This window comes from Meriones unguiculatus, chromosome X (genome assembly GCF_030254825.1).
Source record: "Meriones unguiculatus strain TT.TT164.6M chromosome X, Bangor_MerUng_6.1, whole genome shotgun sequence".
NCBI lineage: Eukaryota > Metazoa > Chordata > Mammalia > Rodentia > Muridae > Meriones > Meriones unguiculatus.
The window spans coordinates 58,691,402-58,712,177 of record NC_083369.1 but is presented as its reverse complement, the minus strand read 5'-3'; positions in this window follow the sequence as shown (position 1 = coordinate 58,712,177).

Here is a 20,776-nt window from a genome sequence, read left to right as displayed (position 1 = left end):
TCTGGCATGAACTCCTTGGCTAGCTCTTTGACCTCCCCAACCCCCATGGGAGGATCAGTCTAGCTAGGCCATAGAGGAGGACATTGCAGCCAGTCATGGTGAAACCTGATGAGCTAGGGTCAGATGGAAGGAGAGGAAGACCTCCCCTATCAGTGCACTTACAGAGCGACAGGAAGGGGATGAGGAAGGGAGGATGGGATCAGGAGGGGATGAGGAAGGTAGCTACAGCTGGGATACAAAGTAAATAAACTGTAATTGATATAAAAAGTAAAATTTAAATTAAAAAAGGGCCACTGGGGATGAAGACACTAAAGAAATAAGGCTTTCTAGAGACACCAGGACTGATGCCCTTATAAACTCACAGAGACTGTGGCAGGGGTGACACAAGTGGACACAATCTCTCATCCCTAAACCAGAAGCTATCCCTAGCTGATAACTACTCACAAAGAACAAAAATGTTTGTTTCTCCGAAAGTCTCACTTGCCTCTATAAACCAGATTCAAGGTCTGGCCCTATGCCAAGCAGTTAACTGCCAACACAAAATGTACTCGGCGGTATCTTTGAAGGTTTTGTTGTATTTTGTTTTAGTAAAGTAATGATTTGTCTCAGCTTAAAAAAAAACCTTTCACGTCTTTTCCTTATATATTACAGTTTCAGATTTTTTTAAGGTATTTCGCTCTGTGTGAATGTGTTTGTCTCTGCATTTGTCTGTTTCTTTGTGCTTTTCCTGTTTTTTTTTTTTTTTTTTTTTTTTTGGTTTATGTTTGCTCTTAGTTTATATTTTCTATTAGTCTTTTAGACAACTGATTGTTTTCTCATGAGAGAAACAAAAGATATGGATTTGTGTTGATGGGGATGTGGCAGGGTCTGAAAGGAGTTGGGAAAGGGGAAACTATGATGAGAATAATTGTATAAAAATCTGCTCTCAGTCAAAGAGGAAATACTGTTAACCCTTGCCTGCCAAGTCAGGGAAACAGCTCTGTGTGCTTCAACCAGAGGTGTGCTGGCAGCATGATTATCCTCAGTGAGGTGTCACCCAGAAACTGATGGAAACTGATGAAGAGACCCATGGAGAAATATTAGGAAGAGCTTGGAGGAATCCTGTGGAACACGGGTAGGAAAGATTGGAGGAGCTAAAATGGTCAACGAAACCACAAGAAAACCTATAGAATCAACTAACCTGGGCCCCTGGGGACTCACAGAAGCTGAACTGCCAACCAAGAGAATGCATTCAATGGAAAAAAAGACAGCATCTTCAACAAATGTTGCTGCTCCAACTGGATGTCTACATGATGAAAAATGAGAATAGATCCTTATTTATCACCCTGCACAAAACTAAAGTCCAAGTGGATCAAAGATCTCAACATAAAACCAGATAGGGTAAATCGGTTAGCAGAAAAAGTGGGGAAGACCCTAGAACTCATTGGCACCGGTGACAACTTCCTGAACAGAACACGAACAGCACAGGCTCTAAGAGCAACAATCAATAAATGGAACATCATGAAACTGAAAAGATTCTGTAAAGCAAAAACACTGTTGTCAGAACAAAATGACAGCCTACAGACTGGGAAAGGATCTTCACCAACGCTATATCTGACAGAGGGCTGATATCCAGAATTTATAAAGAACTAAAGAAATTAAAAAACAATAAATCAAGTAATCCAATTAAAAAATGAGGTACGGAACTAAACAGAGAAGTCTCTGTAGATGAATATAGAATGGCAGAGAAACACTTAAAGAGATTCTCAACATCCTTACCCATCAGGGAGATGCAAATCAAAACGACCCTGAGATTTCACCTTACACCCATCAAAATGGCTAAAAACAAAAACTCAAATGACAACACATGCTGGAGAGGTTGTAGAGAAAGGGGAACACTCCTCCATTGCTGGTGGGAATGTAAACTTGTACAGCCACTTTGGAAGTCAATCTGGTGTTTTCTCAGACAATTAGGAATAGTGCTTCCGTAAGTCCCAGCTAACCAGTCCTTGGCATATACCCAAAATTTCCTCAAGTACACAGCAAGGACATTTGTTCAATCATGTTTATAGCAACTTTATTTGTAATAGCCAAAACCTGGAAACAAACCCAGATGTCCATCAATGGAGGAATGGATACAGAAATTGTGGTATGTTTACACAATGGAATATTACTCAGCAATCAAAAACAAGGAAATCATGAAATGTTAAAGCAAATGGTGGGATCTAGAAAAGATTATTCTGAATGAGGTATCCCAGAAGGACAAAGACACACATCATATATACTCTCTTATGTATACCTATAAGATATAATAAACATAATGAAATCTATACACCTAAAGAAGATAAAACAAGAAAGAGGCAGGGATAAGATGATCAGTCCTCACTTAGAAAGACAAATGGGATGAGCATTGGACGTAGGAGAAAACAAGTAACAGGACAGGAGACTACCACAGAAGGCCTCTGAAAGACTTTACCTAGCAGTATATCAAAGCAGATGCTGAGACTCATAACCAAACCTTCAGCAGAGTACAGGGAATCATATGAAAGAAGGGGGAGTTAGAATGACATGGAAAGGATAGCAGCTCCACAAGGACCAAATATATATGGGCACAGGGATCTTTTCTGACACTAACACACCACCAAGGACCATGTATGGATATAACCTAGAACCTCTGCTCAGATGTAGCCCGTGGTAGCTCAGTAACAAATTATTTTCCCATAGTAAGAGGAACAGGGACTATTTCTGACAGGAACTCAATAGCAGGCTCTTTGACCTCCCCACCCCCAAAGGGAGGAGCAGTCCTGCTAAGCCACAGAGGAAGACTTTGCAGCCAGTCCTGAAGATACCTGATAAAAGAGGGTCAGATAAAAGGAGGAGGTCCTCCCCAATCAGTGGACTTGGAAAGGGGTGGGGATGAGATGAGGGAGGGTGGGTGGGATTGGGAAGGAATGAGGGAGCAGGATACATCTGGGATATAGAGTTAATAAAATGTAACTAATAATAAAAAAATAAAGTGAAACATAAAAAAACTCAAGAAGTTAAACAGCAACTAATCAAGTAATCCAATTAAAAAATGGGAAACAGAACTAAACAGAGAATTCTCAGTAGAGGAATACTGAATGGCAGAGAAACAGTTAAAGAAATGTTCAATATCCTTAGTCATCAGGGAAATGTGAATCAAAACGACCCCAAGATTTCACCTTACACCCATCAGAATGGCTAAGATTAAAAACTCAAGAGACAACACATGCTGGAGAGGTTGTGGAGAAAGGGGAACACTCCTCTACTGCTGGTGGGAATGTAAACTTGTACAACCACTCTGGAAATCAATCTGGCGCTTCCTCAGACAACTAGATATAGCACTTCCTCAAGATCCAGCTATACCACTCCTAGGCATATACCCAAAAGAGGCTCAAGTAAACAATAAGGACATTAGTTCAACACTGTTTATAGCAGCTTTATTTGTAATAGGCAGAACCTGGAAACAATCCAAATGTTCCACAACCAAGGAATAGATACAGAAATTGTGGTACATCTACACAATGGAATATTACTCAGCAATAAAAAACAAGGAACTCATGAAATTTTCAGGTAAATGGTGGGAACTGGAAAGGATCATCCTGAGTGAGCTATCCCAGAAGCAGAAAGATGCACACGGTATATACTCACTCATATAGATATATAATATAGGATAAAACCTACTAAAATCTGTACACCTAAAGAAACTAATCAAGAGGGAGGACTCATGCTAAAATGCTCAGTTCCTATCCAGAAAGGCAAAGAGGATGGACATCAGAAGAAGGAGAAAAGAGGGCACAAGTCAGGAGCCTGACACAGAGGACCTCTGAAAGGTTCTGCCCTGCAGGCTATCAATGCAGATGCTGAGATTTATGGGCAACCTTTGGGCAGAGTTCAGGGAATCTTATGAAAGAAGTGGGAAACAGTAAGATCTGGAGAGGACAGGAACGCCACAAGAAGAGCAACAGAATCAAAAAAATCTGAGCACAGCGGTCTTTCCTGAGACTGATACTCTAACCAAGGACTGTACGTGAAGATAACCTAGGACCACTGAAGAAATATAGCCCATGGCAATTCAGTGTCGAAGTGGGTTCCATAGTAATAGGAACAGAGACTGTCTCTGATATGAACTGATTGGTCTACTCTTTAACCACAGCCTTACCAGGACACAGAAGAAGACAATGCAGCAACTCCTGATGAGACCTAATTGACTGGGATCAGAAGGGAGGAAAGGGGGATCTCCACTGTCAGTGGACTTGGGGGAGGCATGTGTGCAGGAGGGGGAAGGAAGAGGATATTGGAATATGAGGAGGGGACCTGCAGAGTGGCTGCTGCATGAGGGAAGTATAATAAAGATTTAAAAATGTTTTATATTAAATATAATTTTTAATTAATTATAAAAATTATAAATTATGAAAATATAATTATAATTTTTGTGTCCCAGCTCCATAATCCCTTCTCAATCACTCCCTCCCTCCCTCAATTCCTCCCATTTCCTACCCCCCCAAAAAAGAAAATTCACAGAATGGACTTAGGCCACATACATATAAGTAACCAATGGGCAGCTTGGTCATCATGCCAGAACTCTAACACCAGGCACAGGGCTTCCTCTGACTACACTGCCTGCCTATGGGTCCCTTGCCCCAAACAGGATGACCTTGTCTAGCCTCACACTGCAGATCTTTTGCTACTTGATATGCCCAGGTGGACTGATACCCATGGGATGTCTCCTCTTTTCCTAAGAAAAAGAGCAGGAGAAATGGGGCAGGGGGTGAGAGGGAGGGACTGGGAAGAAAAGGGTGATTGGAAGCTGCAATCAGGATAGAATGTAATTAATTAATAAAATATTGTGTTACATAAAAAATAAAATGTGCATTCTATGCTATCTCTACTATAAGAAGGCAGTGTCAGAAAACATGTTATTTTTCCTTTGTGCAAAATGAATATAAGTGATATTAGAGAAGTAAGTAAAAAGCATATGTTATCCCTACAATGAATTATGGCAAAAAAAAGGAAAATCATAACATGGGAGCAACTGAATAGTATTATGCTATCTTATATTGTATTACACTATATTATGTTGTATTATATCATACTGGTTTATCTGATTAATGATAATGCTTCTCATACACAAAAGAGAAACACAGTTGGACTTGTAGAGCAGTAGCCCTGCATCTTGTTGGGACTTCATGTCTGCTGTCAGGTGTCATCTATTAGCCATTGCTAAAACAAGATGGTGAACATACCTCCCACATCAAAATGAGCAGAGGGAGGTATGAACACCGTTAGAGCAGGCATTTTTGTCACATAGTTTCAACTCAGTCATAATAAAACAGGAAAGTCTAGGGTAAAATGACCTTAGGAGCTATGTTCAGTACATGGTAAACAGAAAGAGTCAGAGTAAAACCTAGCTATAGCAGCATATGCCTGCAATCTCAGGACTCAGGAGGTGACAGCAGAGAGACTCAACTATATTGAGAGTTAAAAACACACCTTGAGAATTTACCTTGTTCTCAACACCTCATGGAATCTTCTCCAAAATAGACCACATAGTTGGTCACAAAGCAAGCCTCAACAGATGCAAGAAGATTGAAATAATCCCTTGTATCCTGCCTCATAACCATGGAATAAAGCTGGACCTCAACACAACAGAAATAGCAAAAAGCCTACACACACATGGGTACTGAACAACTCTCTACACAATGACAGCGGGGTCAGAGGAGAAATAAAGAAATCAAAGACTTCCTAGAATTCAATGAAAATGAAGACACAACATACTCAAATTGTGGGACACAATGAAAACAGTGCTAAGAGGAAAGTTCATAGCACTAAGTGCCTTCAAGAAGAAATTAGAGACAGCTCATTCAAGCAATGCAATGGTTCACTTAAAAACCCTAGAAAAAGAAGGAGGAGACACACCAAAGAGGAGTAGATGGTTGGAAATAATCAAACTCAGGGCTGAAATCAATCAATTAGGAACAAATAAAACAATTCAAAGACTCAATGAAACCAAGAGCTGGTTCTTTGAGAAAATCAACAAGATAGACAAACCCTTAGCCAAGCTAACTAAAAGGCAGAGACACACCATCCAAATCAACAAAATCAGAAATGAAAAGGGGGCATAACTACAGACACTGAGGAAATCCAAACAATCATTAGGACTTACTTCAAAAATCTGTATGCCACAAAATTTAAAAATCTAAATGAAATGGACAATTTTCTTGATCAATTCGACTTACCAAAACTGAATCAGGACCAGGTAAATCAATTTAATAATCTTATATCCCGTAAGGAAATAGAAGCACTCATTGAAAGTCTCACATCCAAAAACAGCCCAGGACCAGATGGTTTCAGCGCACAATTCTACCAGACATTCTTCAAAGAAGAGCTAACACCAATTCTCTTCAAACTATTCCACAAAATAGAAACAGAAGGAACACTACCAAACTCATTCTATGAAGCCACAGTCACCTTGGTACCTAAACCTCACAAAGACCCAACAAAGCAAGAGAATTTCAGGACACTCTCCCTTATGAACATTGATGAAAAAGTACTCAACAAAATACTTGCAAACAGAATACAAGATCACATCAAAGGTATCATCCACTATGACCAAGTAGGCTTCATCCCAGGCATGCAGGAGTGGTTCAATATACAGAAATCCATCAATGTGTTCCACCATATTAACAAACTGAAGGAAAAAAAAAAAACCACATGATAATCTCCCTAGATGCTGAAAATGCATTTGACAAAATCCAACATCCATTCATGGTTAAAGTATTGGAGAGATCAGGGATACAAGGCACATATCTAAACATAGTAAAGGCAATATACAGCAAGCATATAGCCAACATCAAACTGAACAGAGAGAAACTTAAAGCAATCCCACTGAAATCAGGGACAAGATAAGGCTGCCCACTCTTTCCATACCTCTTCAACATAGTTCTGGAAGTCCTTGCTAGAACAATAAGAAAGTTGAAGGAGATCAAGTGGATACAAATTGGAAAGGAAGAAGTCAAATTATCACTGTTTGCAGATGATATGGTAGTATACGTGAGTCACCCCAAAAACTCTACCAGGGAACTGCTACAGCTGATAAACACCTTCAGCAAAGTGGCCGGATACAAAATTTACTCTAAAAAAGTCAGTAGCCCTCCTGTATACAAAAGACAAAAGGGGTGAGAAAGAAATTAGGGAAATAACACCCATCACAATAACCACAATTAGTACCTTGGTGTAACCCTAACCAAACAAGTCAAAGAATTGTATGAAAAAAATTTCAAGTCTCTGAAGAAAGAATTAGAAGAAGATATGAGAAGATAGAAAGATCTCCCATGTTCATGGCTTGGCAGGATTAAGATAGTAAAAATGTCCATCTTACCAAAAGCAATCTACAGATGCAATGCAATTCCCATCAAATTACCAACACAATTCTTTACAGACCTGGAAGAAAAAATTCTCAACTTCATATGGAATAACAAGAAACCCAGAATTGCTAAAACAATCCTCTACAATAAAAGATCTTCTGGAGGTATCTCCATCCTTGATCTTAAGCTATACTATAGAGCAACAGTAATAAAAACTGCATGGTACTGGCATAGAAACAGAATGGTGGATCAATGGAACCAAACAGAGGACCCACGGTATATACTCACTCATATAGACATATAACATAGGATAAACCTACTAAAATCTGTACATCTAAAGAAACTAATCAAGAGAGAGGACCCTGAATAAAACGCTCAATTCCCATCCAAAAAGGCAAAGAGGATTGACATCAGAAGAAGAAGAAAACAGGAAACAACCTAGGAACCTGCCATAGAGGGCCTCTGAAAGGCTCTGCCTTGCAGACTATCAAAGCAGACACTGAAACTTATGGTCATCTGTTGGGCAGAGTGCATGGAATCTTATGTAAGAAGTAGGAAATAGTAAGAGCTGCAGAGGATGGGAACCCCACAAGTAGAGCAACAGAACTAGAAAATTTGAACACAGGGAACTTCCCAGAGACTAATACTGCAGCCAAGGACTTTTCCTGGAGATAACCTAGAACCCCTGCACAGATGTAGCACATGACATTCCAGTATCCAAGTTGGTTCCACAGTAATGGGAAGAGGGACTGCCTCTGACATGATCTGATTGGCCTGTGCTTGGACCACCTCAACCTGAGCGAGGAGCTGCCTTACCAGGCCACAGAAGATGACAATGCAGCCACTCCTGATGTGATATGATAGACTAAGATCAGAAGGAAGGAGAAGAGGACCTCCCTTATCAGTGGACTTGGGGAGGGGCATGTGTGAAGATGGGGAGGAAAGGTGAGGTCGGGAGGAGAGGAGGGAGTAGCTTATCGGGGGATGCAAAGTGAATAAAGTGTAATTAATTAAAAAAAAAAAAAACTCCTTGAGGTGTATGATATCCTGTCTCAAAATCTAAATCCATACAAACAACAAAAACAGAAGTGGAGAAAGGAGAGATAGTCTATTAAGAAGGAGAAAGATTTTAACATCAGGAATCACAAAGGAAGCACTAGAACAGCTGAGAAGAACTGAGACACAAGAGTAGCAAGCTGTCAAAAGCTCCAGCACAAGTTCCATGAGAGAGGGGAGGGGGAGAAATGAGAAAAAGACTCTTCCAAATATAATAGTTCTCTACTTAAAAAAAATGTTTTAACCCCAAAAGGGGAGCCCATGTTTCTCACAAGAATTAATTCAATCTCAGAAATTTGGGGACAGTGACCCTGCTGTTGGCACTATCAACATAAAGGAAATAAATACATTTTCCCCTCTCTAACGCTTTAGAGGGCTACACAACAAGGTGCAATTTTGAGAAATGCCCAACATTTAAGGCCAAGTTATTCTGGTAAATAAAAAGGACTGGAGATAGGCTTCCAGACCAGCCCTGTGGGAGACAGCTGTAGAAGGCAGTTAAGGGTTTGGTGAATGACAGACAGCGACATACTGAGAAGTGCAGGCAACAGATCCCGGGTAATGAAGGGGCCACTGAGCAGAGGTCATATCTCTTGTGTGTTAGTGAGCAAACTCCACCAGCTCATGACACCTGAGGACACCAGTGATCCCATGCATGTGCTGGAGCAGATCTACATTGAGAGCCACTTACCTTCTATATGGTTCAGTGCTGGTTAAACCGGGAATTCTGAGTTTCAGATCCACGAAGGCCTTAGGTTGCCTCACAGGTGGTCTACAATTGGATGAGAAATGAATGCAGTGAGTCCAAAATTCCAGCACAAATCTCAGTGCTGCATTTCCTTCTCCTGTCTGTCTTCTTTATTTACTTTATTAATTTATTATTATTTCTACTTTTAAATTAGAACATTTTATTAATTATTTGAAAATTTCATACATGCATAAAATGTATTCTATTCATATTCAAACCCAGACCTGCCCCAAATTATCCTAGATCCATCTCCACCACTAAACTATGTCAACATTATCTGTTCTCTTCTCTAGTTTTAATGTACAAGTAATGATTCTGCTTTTATCCAAATTGAGTTTTAACATCTGAGTTCATTATACACTATTTCGTTAGTGCCTCCTTCAGAGTTGTTGGGAAAGAATAGTTGATTTTAATACCTTCTCTGTGTTTATATATATAGTTTAGTTAGCTATTACAGTAGCTTCTTTTCTTTTATCTTCCTTCCTTCCTTCCCTTTCATCCATCCTTCCTTCCTTCCTTCCTTCCTTCCTTCTTTCCTTTCGGTCTTTCTTTCCTTCTTTCTTTCTTGGTTTGAGACTGAGTCTTCTAAAATGGTAAATCAATATGAGAAATGTAAACTTGAAGACATACACATCCAACATGAATTATGTATCCTGACAGAAAAATTTAAAAAAACACAAAAAAAGCAAATAAATATGTCTTTGCAAATGCCATGCCAAAAATTTCCTGAGACAAACATGTAACGAGTTTAAAAATTCCTGGACAAACAGTTTAAAAGTGTCCTTGAGGGGTCTGGAAAGATGGCTCAACAGTTAAGAGCACTGACTGCTCTTCCAGAAGAGGGATCTAGGTTCAATTCCCAGCTTCCAGGTGGCAGTTTACAACTGTCTGCAACTCTAGTTCTACGGGGATCCAACACCCTCACACAGACATACATGTAGTTGAAACACTAATGCACATAGAATTCAATAAATTATTAGACAGAGAGTATACTTGAAAAGAAGGTCAAGAACTTCCATGTATATGAATGAAGTGAGGAAATGAACTCAGAATACATGATATAGATGTCAGCAACATGGATGAGAAAGTCATAGAAAATTTAAAAAAAAAGCAGAAATTCTGAAAATTAAATCAAAATCCTAGAAAGTGTCACTAGTAAGCTAATCAAAATAAAGAACACTGATTTTTGAAGAAGAGCTGAAGGAAATTTTACATTTATACACGAGGAAAGAAAAAGGCAATCTTGAGCACTAATTTCTGAAGTATGAACACAAGACAAAATATATCTATAGCCAGAAAAATGAGGTGAAATAAAAACTCAAGGTATAGGAAACAAAGTCACTGAAATTATACCAGAAAGTTTTCTGACTGTAAATAAAGACAACAACTTTAAACACAAGAGGCATTTAGATACCAAAACAGAAATGACAAGAAAATAATTTCTCTAATATGTATTACAAATGAAAATATAATGATAGAAAACCATGGCATTCTAGCTAAAACTAAAGAGAAAAGACAAGACATTAAAAACTGCCAAGAAGCATCTATGTTACTTAAAAATGAAGAGCAATCAGAATAATGTCAGATTTCTTGGCAGAAACATGAAAAGTGCAAGGGATGTATTTTAAGCATTAAATAAATGTCAAATGAGATTATCATCTCATAAACCAATGAGGAAATGAAGATTTTCTCAGATAAGCACAAAGTATATCAATCCATTGATACCAACCCAGCATATAAGAAAAATATTTAAAGGAAACCTGCACGCAACGGAGTATTAATTATATGGAAACATAAAATAATCAATTTTATGACAGTAAAAAAATCAAGTGCTTAGTCCAATGAGGGAAGAATAAAAATTAATATTTCAATAAGCCATGAAATCAACTAAAATTGTCCCAATACTCACAATAAAAATCCTAATTATAGTGGCTATACCTATTGAATTTACAGAGTCAAACTTGTTGCCTGCCTTACAAATAAGGCTAGATGTTTGGTACCTGGAGAAAATGAATCTATTGTTCAAATATAAGGAAGAACTAAGAAGGAAAGGGCTGAAATTGATGTACCAAGATATTGGAAGCAGGAAACAACCAGGAATATCTATGCTCAGATATATGATAAAGTACATTTGAAACCAAAACAAATTATTTGAGAAACAGACAGCTAATAAATAATTAATAGAGGGAACATCGAATCAACATACTAGCATGAATATAAATATGTAACCAATGTATGTTTGATGTACATAAGATCATCAAACAAACACTACTATCGCTATTCAGTGGGTAATGACAATACTCTTGTCAACTGATAAAAAATCCAAACATAAAAGTTGACAGTTTACTGCAGACACCATTCACTATAGATCAAATAGACTTAGACATTACCCCGGTTAATTTTTGTCAAATTAAAACAAGGTAGGGTAATATGCAAAAAAGAAACTTTAACTCAAGAATTGCCTTCATCATACTGGCACATAGAGTGATTTTGGGGCATATTTTTGATGCATCTCTGATGGAAATGCAGTGCCTGTGCAGGTAGTCTGGGTTGTGTAAAAAGGCAGCTGTGCAATCCAGAAGAAATAGACCAGTAAGCATTATTTCTTTATGGTTTATACGTCCAGGTTCATGCCTTGATTTCTGCCCCCATTTCCCTGGATGATAAACTTATAAGATGGAAGGTGAAGTAAACCCTTTCCTCCCCAAGTTACGTTTGGTTCTGGTGTTTATCACAACCACAAGAAATTGAAGCAGGACAGTCTCCCCAAGCATGGTTGGATACCATAAAAAGCTAAAATGTTACGCTCAGGATGCGAGGCTAAGCACTGCACTCAGGGTCAGCCGCTTTGGACCCAGAGAAGAGCATGTCTGATTGCATGCGGGTTGATGCCCCAGGTCCCGCCTCTGAGAAAAATGTATCGGTCGGGTCTGATGCTCTTTGGGTGGATGACACCTAAATGAACATCAGTACAAAGTCCCAATTTATTTCTAATATCAGAGATCAGACCTCTACTCTTGCCTGATGTGTCTAAAACAAAAAGGGGGAACTGTAGAGAGCTGCGGAATGCTATGCCTTAAAGATGGAGCTGGTTTCCGCCTTCCACCTTCTCGATGGTGAGTGCTCTCTGTCACGAACAATTCCACATTTGGCTAAGGCTGAGGATCTGGCTTGCTTCCATGTATGTGGACCTATCTGCATTGCCCACGTGGCACGCTGGGGTTGGCAACCCAGAGGCTATTTAAGCTGTGGGCTGGCTTTCCCCAGGGTCAGATGATTGTTCAAGGTTCCTGAATAAACTGCATTAAAAGAAAAAAAAATAAAATAAAAAAAAAAATAAATAAAAAAAAGAAAGAAAACTGGGACAATTTTCCACTCAGTAGCTACAGAATACACATTTTCTCAGCAGTCCTTGGGACATTCTGTGATATAAATAACACTTGAGGTCATTGAGCAAGTGAAAAAATAGTTTATAATAAAAACAATATTTTCTTTCTCTTATATATTTGGTTGTGAGCCTACCCTTTAATGAATGAGCTAGCTCTCCAGCCCATTTTTTCCTCTCTTAAAATTTAAAAATATCTAAATCAAATGAAAACTAACTTCTTAGAACCTTTGTGATAGAGAGTTACCATATCTAACAGGAATAGCTATGAATTATTGTTTATTTTTTCTTTTCTTTATTATTAGTTACATTTTATTAACTCTGTATCCCAGCTGTATCCTGCTCCTTCATTCTCTCCCCAACCCTCCGTCCCTCCCTCATTTCCTCCCTGCCCCTTTCTAAGTCCACTAATTGGGGAGAATGATTCAGTTTAAAATCTCAGAAATAATAAGGTAAATGCTAACAATGCACTTTGATATACCTCAAAGTATAAAACAAACTCCAAATCAGTAAATAGAAAGGCTAAAAGGTATAGGCAAAGATATTAATAAATTGGAGTCTAAAGAAAATAGTGGCTTGAGGCTAATATGGTAGCTTGAATAAGAATGACCCCTTTCAGAATCATGAATTTTAATGCTTAGTCCACAGTTTATATAACTGTTTGGGAAGGATTAACAGGCTTACCCTTCTCAGAGTGTCACAGGGAGGGGCTAGGAGGTTTCAAAACCACATACCAGCCCCTGTCTGTCTATCTGTCTGTCTCTGTCTCTCTCCCTCCCTACCTTCTCCCACATTGCACCTGCACCTTTCCGATCATATGTGAGCTATCAGCTAATGTTGCAACTCCATGCCTGCCTGTCTGCTGCCACAATCCCCACCATGATGAACATAAACTAACCCTCTGAAACTGTAAGCAAGGCCCCAATTAAGTACTTTTCTTTTGTATTGCCTTGACCATAGATAGGGCCTCTTCACAGGAATAGGAAAATAACTAGAAGTAGGGCCAGGGAGTGCTGTATTGCTGTGGCAGACCTGGCCTGACCATGCTGTTTGTTCATGGAATATGTGCTTTGGAGCTTTGAAATAGGAAAATGGCTGAACTCTTTAAATGAGGCCTAATGGGCCATCCTCTCAGAAAGTTGAAAGACAGTAATGTGGAGAACAATGTGGACTATGGAGTCCCAGCTTGAGAGGTTTCAGAGGACAAAAACAGCAACTGGCCTAGAGATCATTCTTAAAATGTTTTGCCAAAGAAGTTGGCTGCTCTTGTCCAAATAACCTGCCAGAGGATAAATTGAGAAGGATTAGACTAATACTCTTGACAGGAGATTTCAAGACTGCCCAGTATTGACTGTGTCAATATTATTAGTGATGTCTCTTAAGCAGATCTACACATACCTTTTGTTGCAATAACATGCTGTTTCTTTGGTATTTCTCTATGATATGATTTGAAAGCTGCTAATATTTACTCACTGGTTCATGTCTGGAGGAGGTTTTTTCTCTTCTAGTGTTTTCCTCACTTTCTCTCTTCACCCACATAAGAACAGATTTTATGTAGAGTATATCACAGTACAATATTAACAAAATAGCATGTTATTGCAACAAAACGAGATGTGTAATCATTGGAATAGAATAGACAACCCAAAAATAAGACCATATATTCACAATCACTTCACTTTTGAAAAAATAAAAAATAAAAGTGCCCAAAATATCCATCAAATAAAATAATTTTTAACAAATGGAGCTGATAAAAACAATCCATCTAAATGTAGAGATTTTAATCTGTGCCCCTGTCTTCCACTCTTTACAGAAATCAATTGAATGGATCAAATTTCCTAATGTAAGATACAACATACTGAAACTTCTATAAGAAGATATGAGAAAAACTCTTTACGATACAGGCACAGGAAAGCATCTTTAAAACTCATTCTGGAAACAGCTCAGGATACAACAGCAAGAACTGACAAATTAAACTCCATGAAATTAAAAAGTTTCTGCAGAGTAATAGAAAAGACAGAGGAGTGATGACCAACAAGATGGTATTATATTCTAGCTATATATTTTAGAGAAAATTAATATTTAGAATATTCAAAGTACTTATCAAATATAGAAACTGCCACAAGAATAAATGACAAATAAATTGGACAGATATCAATAGGAAAAATACAAGTGAATAATAAATAATCTTATAAATGTCCAAATTCCATAGTCATAAGAAATATGGTAAACAAACATACGTGGATATATTAAATAACAACCAATGCTGGTGAGGATGAGTTAGAAAGAATCCTTAATTCATGCTGGTGAAAACATGAAAACCCTCAGGGAGGCGCCTGGAAAAATGAAAAGTAGAACTATCTTACTGTCCACAGGTAACATCCAAAGCAATCTAAATGAACCAACCACAGATTAACCTGCATATTGACATTTCTTATGTTACTTTTCACAATAACACAAGAATGGAATCAGCCTAGAACTCTATCAACAGTTTAGTGGATCCAAGAAATAAAATGTCTAATGCAGTGTATTTATTATCAACTGGTAAAGAGAAACAAAATGATTCCATTTGTAGAAAACTACATGGAACCGAAATCATCAGGTTACTCAAAATCATCCAGTTTCAGGAATGCCAATATTACATACTTTCACAGGAAGAACTTAGTTATAAATATATATTCACACACACACACACACACATCATATGGCATGTAAGTAAAGAGAAAGCATCTGTTTGAATGAAGGAAGCATAATTTTTTTTCTTTATTAATTACACTTTACTCACTTTGTATTCCCCCCTTGGTTCCCTCCCTCCTCCCATCCCAACCCTTCCCTTCCTCCACCCTCTGCATGCATGCCCCTCCCCAACTCCGCTGATAGGGGAGGACTTCTTTTCCTTCCTTCTGATCCTAGTCAATTAGGTCTCATCAGGATTGGCTGCCTTGTCCTCTTCTGTGGCCTGGTAATGCTGCTTCCCCCTCAGGGGGAGATAATTAAAGAGCAGGGCAATCAGTTCATGTCAGAGACAGTCCCTGTTCCTATCACAATGGAACCCACTTGGATACTGAACTGCCATGGGCTACATCTGCGCAGGGGTCTTAGGTTATCTCCATGCATAGTCCTTGGTTGGAATAGCAGTCTCACAAAAGACCCCTGTGCTCAGATTTTTTTGGCTCTGTTACTCTCCTTATGGAGTTCCTGTCCTCTCCAGATCTTACTCTTTCCCACTTCTATCCTAAGATTCCCTGCACTCTGCCCAAAGGTTGCCCATAGGCTCAAGGGACAAGAGAGGGCCCTGAGGGGAACAAGACCAAACAACATACAGAAACCTACATACATAAACTGCATAATATAACAACATTTTGTATAAAATATTTTTTTTGTTTTTTTTAGGGATGGACCCACAGAAAACGGAAAGCTTTTTTTTTCACCTCTATTCTTCAAATTTTTATTTTATGATATTTTAAAGATGAAAGTCAGACATGGAGGCCAACACTCAGAATGCAGAGGCAGGAAGATCATATAGTTTCTGAGAAGTCACAGTGGGACACTGGAAAATTCTAAACTCCTTGGAAATGAAGTCACTCTCAGGTCCAACAGGTGAATGAGCAGGTATATGTATTACAGTTGCAAAAGCATTTAAATATATACATTAAATAACCTGAGGGGGAAAAAACATGTCTACACAATAAATTTTTTTCCCTAAACGCCTGGCATATAAAAACTAATAAGACTAAGAGGCAAAGCAAGAAAAACAAATAGTGGTGGATTTTTGAAATGGTGGTGGTTATTTTTGTGGCAAGGTCTTGTCATATATCCAGGCTGACTCAAAGGTAGAAAAAAAAATAATGATTTTTGTGGGTTCTTTTATTGTTGTTATTTTTTGTTTCTTTGTTTTTTGTTTTTCCTTCTGGGAAGAATGATTTTTTTTTCCTTTAACAAGTTATTGTCCACCACTGTAAATTGCAAATGCAGGAACTGAAACCCTCCCCATGAACCTAACCTTTACTGATTCAAAGGAAGAAACAAATAATGGTGTTTTGAGTGTGTTGTTGTTGTTTTGTTTGAGAAAAGTCCTCACTATGGACCAAGGCTGACTCTTCTACCAGAAAGAGAAACACAATGGTGGTTTATGGTTTTTGGTTTTTTGTCATAGGGTTTTTCCATGTACACTAGGTTGTCCTCAAAATCAGAGTCCTGCCTGTTAATGCCTCACTGAGTGCTCAGATTACAGGTGTGTGCTTTTGTTTCCAGATTAATGGTGTTTTTTGTTGTTGTTGTTGTTGTTTGTTTCTTTATTATGATTTTTTTGAGACAATACCTCAACCTGTACTCCGGCTGATGTAGAACTCAAAATCGGCTTGCTTCATCAAACTCCAAAGCACCATCATGCTCAGCCCAGAAATATAAAACTTTGAAGAAGACGTAAAAGGATGTGTGAAGAATTTTAAGTAGAGCATGTGAAAATATTGGTCACATCAGTGAAGCGACTCACACCCCAAGAACTGAAGCCTTGGGCAAGAGAGCAGAATTAATGCCCTTAATAAGAACCTTTAAGCTACCAAGTGAAATGGATGATTAATCCCCAAACCTTCCGTCTCCACCATTTGGCCCCAGTAAGTTCAAGTTATGAAAAGAAACTTCCATTGTTTACCTCAGTGGACGGGTGAGGAGAATCTTCTGCCTTTTCCAGCACCTCAGTCTCGAAAGCACGTTTTGTAGACCACAGCTCAGGATCCTCAGAAAACCGAAAGCGTGAAACCCCACCAGCTAGAGAGCTCGAAAGCGCCAGAGCTAGAGAGAGCCAGAGCGTGCAGGGTCCTCAACAGCTCTTTGAAGCCCCCAGCCTTTTCTTTCCAACTGTAACGCTGTTGGCTTGGCTTCGGTCAGCTGACCTCGCTCTCTCTCTTCCGCATGCTGCCATTCATGAGGCTAAGAACCTTCTGACCGCAAGTTACATTTAGGTGCCTAAGCACCTGCCTACATCATTTTGGTAGAAAATGTAGACTATATGAGTGTGACCTAAGCACTGCCTGACTAGGCAATTCTACCAAGCAAGATCTCTAACTTGGAAACCTACAGTCAGACTAAGGGGAACAAAAGGGCAGAAGCTTTTTATTTAAAATCAGGCCTTTGCTCTAGACACAGTGTGTGGTTAGGAGCCCTGGCTGCTCGACCAAAGGACCCACGTTGGAAGGAGATTCCGATTGGCTCACAATCGGATGTCATGTTTCAGGCCTTGCACCACACTCTTTTGTGGACATCAACAACAGATGTCTTCTGGCTTTTGTGGGCACCACATGAACATGGTACACAAACAGGAGCATGCACCGTGCCAATAGTACACATTAAAATATATTGTTATAAGATACTCTCATACATAATGTCCCGAGTTCTCTGCCGTATTAGTAGTGGAACCCTCTCGGATGCTTGGGATGTGGCATTTGGGAGGCATAAGTAGAAGACTACTTCAGTCTCTCTGAGACAAACCTGAACAGAATAGCAAACCCCTGTCTTTGAAAACAGAACACAGGGGCTGAAGAGATGTCTTACTGGTGAAGGACACTTCTGCTCTTGCCGAAGAAGACCGTCATGGTCATTTTGCTGCAATCACGTGGTGCCTCACAATCAAACAAAACTCCCTTTCGAGGGGGTCCAATGCCTCCTTCTCACCTCCATGAGCACCAGGCAAAACCTGAATAAACACAAAATAAATACATCTAAATAGTTTAAAACACATAAAACAAAGTTTAATGTTAATTCTAAAATTTTCACAAATGGTTCTTATTCTCAGCATTTTTTCCTGGCTGGTGACCTAGTCATTTCATGTTCCTGAAATTTGTTAATATAGTGAAACCAAACTGATCCCACTTTCAGAAGTTGTGGTGTTGTCTTATACTTCGTGTTGATGGATTCAATTTACTAATGTTCTCCTCAGGATTTTTATGGCAATGTTCAAGAATATTCGTGTATTTTTTCTTCAGACACCTTTGGTTTGATTGGCATAGGGAGTCCAGTGTCATAACATAAAATAGGAATCTAGTCATATTTATATGCTCGAAAACCTTATAAAGACTTGATTTACTTTGTCTTAAATTTTGTTGGATATCACAATCTCATTATTATTAACCTGGTGATCATCATTGTTGCTTTTGAGAATCTTTTAATATGCTAATATTAATAATATAAATCGTTTAAGGCTATTCAAAATTTCTATTCTTTCATGGATATTTTGGTATCTTTCACAGATTTGTTAGGTTTTGTGTAGTTTTCAAATTTTTTTATATTGTTTTTACTGTGTTATCACTATTGTAAATTTTTTATAAGTTCTTTAATAAAAACTTAGATTCATCTGAATGTTTTTTATTTTTATGAATTATTTTATATTAATTACAGTTTATTCACTTTGTATCCCAATTGTAGCCCCTTCCCTCATTCCCTCCCAATCCTACCCTCCCTCCCTCTTCTCCACCCATGCCACTCCACCAGGCTGCTGATAGGGACTGTCCTCCTTCCCTTCCATATGATCTTAGTCTATCAGGTCTCTTCAGAAATGACTGCACTGTCTTCCTTTGTGGCCTGGAAAGGCTGTACCCCTCTGAGGCAGTCGCAGAAAAGATCCCTGTGCCCATTTTTTCTCTCCTGTGGATCTCCTGTCCTCTCCTGGTCTTTTCTAATATTTATCATTGTGAGTCTAGGCTTTAATGACTGAGCTGTCTCTCAAGCACCTCCAGGTCTTTCTATCTCCTGATCCTTTCATAAGATTCCCTGCATTCTTCCCAAAGTTTGGCTATGAGTCTCATCATGTGCTCTGATACCCTGCAAGGTAGAGTCTTTCAGGGTCCCTTTGTGTTAGGCCCCTGTTCTTTTTCCCGATTTTCTCACTTTTCCAATGTCTACCCCATTTGACTTTCTGAATGAGGATTGATCTTCTTACCCAGGGTCCTCCTTCTTGCTTAGTTTCTTTAGGTGTACAGATTTTAGTTTGACTAATATACACTTACAAGTGAGTATACACCATCTGTGTCTTTCTGCTTCAGAGATAATTCACTCAGGATTATCTTTCCTAGTTACCACCATTTCCATGCAAATTTCCTGATTTCCTTGTTTTAATTTCTGAATAGTATAAGAGTATATATATTTACGACAATTTCTGTATCAATTCCTGAACTAATGGACATCTGTGTTGTTTCCAGCTTCTTGGTATTACAAATGAAGCCACTATAAACATGGTAGAGCAAATATCCTTGTTGAATACTTCATCATCTTTGATATTTCCCTAGGAGTGTTATAGTTGCATCTTGAGGTATCACTATACCTAATTGTCTGAGAAAGCACCATATTGATTTCCAAAGTGGTTGTACAAGTTTATATTCCCACCAGCAATGGAGGAGGTTCCCCAGTCTCCACAACCTCTCCAGGAATGTTGTCACTTGAGTTTTTGATCTGAGCCATCTGATGTGTGGAAGATGAAATCTCAGTGTCATTTTAATTTACATTTCCCAGATAGCCTAGGATGCTGAGATGGATGTAATTTTCATGTGATATCACATCCTCTCCAGCATGTGTTGACACTTGTGTTTTTTATCTGAGCCATTCTGTTGTGTGGAAGATGAAATCTCAGTGTCATTTTAATTTACATTTCCCAGATAGCCTAGGATGCTGAGATGGATGTAATTTTCATGTGATATCACATCCTCTCCAGCATGTGTTGACACTTGTGTTTTTTATCTGAGCCATTCTGATGTGTGGAAGATGAAATCTCAGTGTCATTTTAATTTACATTTCCCAGATAGCCTAGGATGCTGAGATGTATGTAATTTTCATGTGATATGACATGTGTGTTGTGTATTGTGTTTGAATTTGTGTGTATGTGTGTGTGTAAGCGTGCACGTGCACACACACATGCTAGAGATTAATCAAGTGTCTTCCTAGTTTGCTCTCCTCATTATTTCATGAAAACATTTTCACTTAAATTAACGCAGAGATCACCTAACCAGTTATCATTGGAGGCTACCTATTTCTGCCTCCCAAGCAGTGGGATTATAAATGGGCTGTCATGCCCAATGGAAGTTGTGTTTTGTGAATGCCAGGGTTCTCACTGAGATCTTTATACTTTGGTAGCAAGTGAATTACCAACTGAACTATTTTCTCAGCCCCATAATATGGTATTTTATATGCATATTCATTATGTTTTAGTCATTATTCTATTGCTCTGAATAG